Source organism: Giraffa tippelskirchi, chromosome 9 (assembly GCF_054371585.1).
Source record: "Giraffa tippelskirchi isolate mGirTip1 chromosome 9, T2T-mGirTip1v1.2.pri, whole genome shotgun sequence".
Lineage (NCBI taxonomy): Eukaryota > Metazoa > Chordata > Mammalia > Artiodactyla > Giraffidae > Giraffa > Giraffa tippelskirchi.
This window is the reverse complement of record NC_137283.1, coordinates 141,552,278-141,558,322: the sequence shown is the minus strand read 5'-3', so window position 1 is coordinate 141,558,322 and position 6,045 is coordinate 141,552,278. Positions and strand designations below refer to the sequence as shown.

The following is a 6,045-nucleotide window of genomic DNA, read 5'->3' as shown; positions in this document are numbered from 1 at the left end:
GTTCCCAGAGTCCCATTCCTGTCCTTATACTATATTGGTGTAAGCTTAACCAAAGCACCATCAGTAAGCAATCTATTAGCATTGTGTACTCGCATAAAACACAGTTTTCATGGTACTTTATGGTCAACAACTAAGACAACGAGCAAGTAAAGAATTTCAATCCTTCATTAAAATTTGTTTATGGAGCTTCTGAATTATATTGCATATTTAAATATACCTATTTTAAGAACAAATGTTTTACATTATAGGTGGAAACTGGTTTCCGTCATTAAAGAATGATCACAGTTTCACTTTGTTTGTGCTTCCAAAGGATAACCACAAAGCCCTTTTCAATTTAGGATTTTAGAAAGCAAAGCTCACGGATAGGTACAAATCATACAATCCAAGGAACATCTGATTCAAACATACAACCTGATTGACAAGGCATGAGCGCATTCAAAAAGATGTACAATTTAGCAGGATATCATTTTCAAGCTCTTTGTTATTTGTAAAGAAACATCTAAGTAATTATGCTATTATTAAAATTTTCCAAATCCAAATTCTATTAATTCTCAAGTTAGGAAGTGGCAAGTTCATTAATATATTCCCCTCATATGTAAGATTATTCTACAGAAGTTACTGTAACGTGTAAGGGAATAACACAAAACAGTCATTTATGCAACTAGACCTGCCTCTGTTCTTTGCATTAGGAAGTATAAAAACATGATTAAGCTCTTGAATTTCTCTTTTTAATCAAGTGAAAGTGAAGCGAAAATCACTTAATCATGCCCAACTCTTTGCGACCCCATGGACTATACACTCCATGGAATTCTCCAGGCCAGAATACTGGAGTGGATAGCCCTTCCCTTCTCTAGGGGATCTTCTCAACCTAGGGATTGAACCCAGGTCTCCCACATTGTAGGTAAATTCTTTACCAGCTGAGCCACCAGGGAAGCCCTTTCTCATCAAAGGGAGAAAAATTAACTGCCTTTCCTTGTCAGGTTTCTGGATGTAAGAAGTTACCAACTGAACAGCCATCCACTCCACTTATAAATGCCCACACTAGATAAGTAACACAGCAAACCAATGCCACCTCTCCAAGAAGCCAGGCATGAGACCGCATGCTTTTATGCGCCTCTGGGGTTGGCCTTGCCACCACCTCTAGACCCAGGTTGCTTTCTCACCAGGGCCTCTGACCAGAGGAGCTAAGATCACAAAATTTTAATGTATTAGAGCTGAAAGTGGCCACAGAGGTCATTTAGTCCAACAGTCTCACTTCAGGGATGAGGAAATGAGATCTACCCATCAATTGACATGCCCCATGCAGTAAATTTCTGTCCAAGTTTAGACTGAAACCCGTGTTTCCAGACAACCGGTTCTCCAGAATCTCACCACGCAAAGCATAGCGCTCATACTAGGAGCACTGGGGATGCATTAGAAATGAAGCCTCTGGGACTTCCCTGGCAGTCCAGCGGTTAAGACTCCGAGCTTCCGATGCTGACCGTGTGGGTTCGATCTCTGGTCAGGGAACTAAGATCCCACATGCCACACGGCACAGCCAAAGGAAAAACAGAGAGAGAGAAAGAAAGGAAAAAAGAGAAGAAAAAAAAAAAAACAGACTCTTATGACCTGCCCCAATCCTACTGTATAAATTGCAATTCTCCAAGTAAACAGAAACAATAAGGGATGTGTGTGTGTGTGTGTGTGTGTGTGTGTGTGTGTGTGTGTGTGTGTTCATAGAGACAGAGAGAGAGGTTTACAAAATTGGCTCATGAGATTGTGGGAACCAACAAACCTGAAATCCATATGGCCACTGGGTTAGAAACTCAGACAAAATTTCTGTCTTTTTATTACAGTCTTGAGACAGAATTCCTTTTTTCTTTGGAAAACTCACTTTCTGTTCTTAAGTGGCCCCCTTATTGGATGAGGTCCACCCACATTATTGATAGTAAACCGCTTAAAGTCACCCAAGTGTAGATGCTAATCAGATCTACAAAATACCTTCACGGCAACATTTAGACTAAACAGCTGGGCACCATAGCCTAGACAGGCTGGCAGATAAAATGTATCCATCATACTTAAGCTGAATCAGAATCTGCATTTTAACATGATCCCTGGGTGATTCGTACACACATTAAAGTTTGAGAAGCTCTGATTTAACTCTATGTAAATTTTGGAGATATCACAGCCCCAATTCTGTAACACAGAGAGATCCAATAGAACAGTTTATGAAGTAAGTTAGAAGCTTATTTCTCTCCCAATGAAAAGCTTAAGTGCTTAAGTCAAGGACAAGGAAAGAGATTTGACAGCCGGTAACCCAGGTCTCTTCTAACTTGTGACTCTTACATATTCAACACATAGCTTTCAAAGCATAGCCCAAGATACTTCTTTTCACCCTGACCATCGTACCTTTGTTCTTATTAGCAGGAAGGGAGAAAAAGACAATGTACAGAACACTCTTTCCTTTAAGGATGTGACCCAGAAGTTACATTCAACACTGATGCTCAAATCTTGTGGTCCAGAACTTGATCATAATAACTATAATGTTGTAGTTGTAGCCACAACTAGCTACAATGGAGGCAGGAGAATATAGAACTTTTACAGATTTGTCAGCAATTCAAGACAAAATCAGTATGATTCATCAGAATTCTGGAACTAAGCAAGGAAGGGAAGAATAGTTATTAAACAACAGCTAACCATTTCTGCCACTTACTGTTCTGCACCTGCAAACACGTTTGGGACTGCAAATGAAGAGGAGAGGGAAGGAGGAAGGAGAGGGAGCATCTTTCTTGCTTTCTTTGTTATAGGGAGAATTGAACCCGGCATAACACTGGATGATGAGGAAATAAAGAGTGATGCCAGCTTCTACTATCCTTGCATTGATTGACTACTTCCTCGACATGGAGTTGCTCTTGACCATTGCAGCCAGAATGTAAGTTTCCCTCGTCCCAAAGAAGTAGTAGTGGTGGAATAAGGAGCATTCTACACTCTGGCTCTTTTTCTGCTTCACCACTTCCCTGCCATATAGGGGTGACTCACTTCTGCCTGTTTTCAGGGCCAAGAAGGGGCAAAAAAGAGGAAACAGCTCTAGCCAAAGTGTCTTCTTTTCTTTTTCAATCATAGTAACTCTCATATTCCATGGCTGGGGAGAAAAGCATGTAGAGCCACTTTCAACGTTCATGTTGACCACAAAACTCTTTGTTATTTCCTTTCCAGAGGCATGAGGTTGTGTCTTCAGGGGTAACTGAAAAGTATTCAGAGGTACGGTTAGGGATAGTTTTATATAGGAGAGTTATGCTTGCCTAAGTATATTTTCATTTACTTGATGAAAACAGCTTTACACAAAAATAATTATATAATAGCAGAACAACAAAATTGTAAAAATATATCATCTTCTCTGTGCTACTACCTCCCTCAATAACCTACTTACATAAAGTCCCTTCAGAGACCAAGAAGGCATATTGTGCACAATTGGCTGTAACCAAGGTAACAAAACATTGTTTCTTTGTATCAGCTTTTAAGACCAAAAAAATCACTGTTATACTGAATGTTTCTTTGTAATAATGTTTATTGCTATGATGTTTACCTTCCTTTTCAAGATCCAGGTTATGTCAGGTTGTTTGTTTTCTTCCAGGTACTAACTATAGCATTAAACAGATAGGTAATTAGCAGCACTTGGATTATAGGTCAAATCATTTGGTGGCTGTAAATAAGACTATACCTCTGACAGGATTATACTTACTTTCATGTTTCTATGAAAAAGTATTTATTAATTAATATAACTGAGTATCAGCTAACTAATACCGATGAATTGATTATATGGTCCACAAGCATATATGCATACAAAAAGAGTCATATACATAGTTATAAGACACTGCAAATCACTTGAAAGTTTATCATTGTTTATAAAACTAATTGATACCTTTCTTGCCATTGAGTCATTAATAATATGAAAAGAGAGTAAGACAAACCATCCTGAATCTTTTGTATACTTGTAAGAGTACTATGCCTCTCAACGAAGGTACACACACATCTAAATATATTAAGTGTTCTTTTCCCTTATATGAGAGTTTCACTTAGATGTTCAAAACTGCTTTATAAACAACATTTTTGACATTCATAACAGCATAGCTAAGTAGCGTCTGGAATTCTGTGACATCATGTCCTCCCACAACATTTTATCTTCAAAGTTTCGGTTTGATAGGAATCTCTGACCAACAGGACATGCTGGTTCAGTTCTCATAACTGCATGGATTCTATGTTACCTTTTAAAAATATTGTTACTTTGTGCAAATTTGACTCAGAAAGGCACAGTGAGTATTACTGCTTTGGGCTGCAAAATGTATGTGTGTGTTTAATCAGCAGGGCTTACAGTTTGTCACAACACATAATCACAAATGTCTATTGTCAATATCACTAATGTAATAATTATTTTACTTTCATTAATTTAAACAATGGACATTTTTTACCTTGGAAATTAATAGTTATAAAGTTTTTGCCTACTAGCTAAAATTTGGGGAAAATATGCAAAAATACCAAAGAGGCACTAGCTATGGAATCTCAGGCCATGAAAAGTAACTTTTCTTCTATATTTCAAAAGAAACCAACATTTTCTTACAGTTTGAGAGGAAGGAAAATCTAAGTTGTTATCATGGTGCTCCCAATTTACTCTGGGAGCATGTCTTACTCAATCTCCTTCTTTTATATTTTTTCTTACATTAGGGAGAAATTGCTGCTCTGAAGATCTGAATTTCTATTCCCTGGGACTGTGTTTCCCATATGCCTTAGTTTAACAAGAATAATTTCCAGTCCTAGTCAGGAAATGAAAGCATAGGGCAGTGTAATGAGCATGTGATTGAATTTTTCCAATAGTATTGACTTATTAGCTCTAAAAATTTGCAGATATACATTAACTTTTTTCTACCTCATGATATTTGCCCTGTAGCTCATGAATTAGATTTTTTATCCAACTTCACAGATGTCATTTGGTTTCAGACTTAGACATTTTCTAGAGATTCAGCATAGAAGCTACAATTACATTCTTAGAGCAGGAATTTTCACTCTGCTTTTTTCTTCAAGATAATTTTAAGAAGAGATTCAGTCATAATACAACTTAATCCATATTCTCAACTATTTAGAAGAAAACATTGACTAACAATATTGAAGAAACCTGTCTGAAAACAGCATTGCATGGAATACAGTTCAATGATCTCTTAAAAGCATTAAGTTTTGTCAAATACATTCTAGTTTTGGCCATAACTATAATCAATTGCTATTGATTTTGTCATTGATGTTAAGGAAGAAGAAAAATTGCATGATTTTTATTTATAAAACCAAACTACATCTAGCTCTGAGTCCTACCAGCCTATACAGTAGAAAACTAATCATATTTGGGAGGTGGGTGCTACTATGTAAGAGTCTCTCTACTTGAAGCCATCATGATCTAATGCTGTGCTGGAAACCCCATCACTCCCAGCCTCTGCCCTTCACATAACCATCTTGACCCTGGGACAATTGCCCAGGTCTCAAAGCACTGTCTTTGGAGATTTGATGCCATGCCTCCACCCAACCCTGGGTCCCACCAGCAAGCTGGCATCGCCCATCTACTCACCGCCCTCTTCACTCTTGTAACAGAGGACCACAATCTCACACAGGTTGGCCTTGTTCAGCATATTACACTTCTCCCAGCAGAGACCTGCCATCTTTCAGGGCTGGAAAATTCTGGCTGCGAACTCATTGAGCTTGGGTTTTCCAAAAACAGTAACAGTAAGAACTAAACTCAATAATAATACTATATGTGGGCAGTTCAAATGCATTAAGTTGTTTAGCAATCACAACCTGAGGAAAGATGTCCCCTGGAGGAAGATATTCTTGCCTGAAAAATCCCATGGACAGAGAATTCTGGAGGGCTACAGCTCAGGGGTCACAAGAGTCAGACAGAACTGAGGGACTAAACACAAAAACATTTTACAAATGAGATTATTAAGGCACAGAGGATTTAGGTGACTTGTCATTAAGCCAGGAGGAGAAGAACCAGAATTCAAGTCTACATATTCTGGTTCCGGA

At 38.1% G+C, this 6,045-nt stretch overlaps 1 long non-coding RNA gene across 1 annotated transcript; it reads right to left on the bottom strand.

Annotated features, from left to right (window-relative positions):
• Positions 1-3,075: 3,075 nt before the first annotated feature.
• Positions 3,076-5,991, bottom strand: LOC145521819 (uncharacterized). Its single transcript, XR_014065715.1, has 2 exons — positions 5,818-5,991; positions 3,076-5,720 (listed from the first exon to the last, which is right to left on the bottom strand). It is a non-coding gene; the product is annotated as an uncharacterized LOC145521819 (long non-coding RNA).
• Positions 5,992-6,045: the final 54 nt, after the last annotated feature.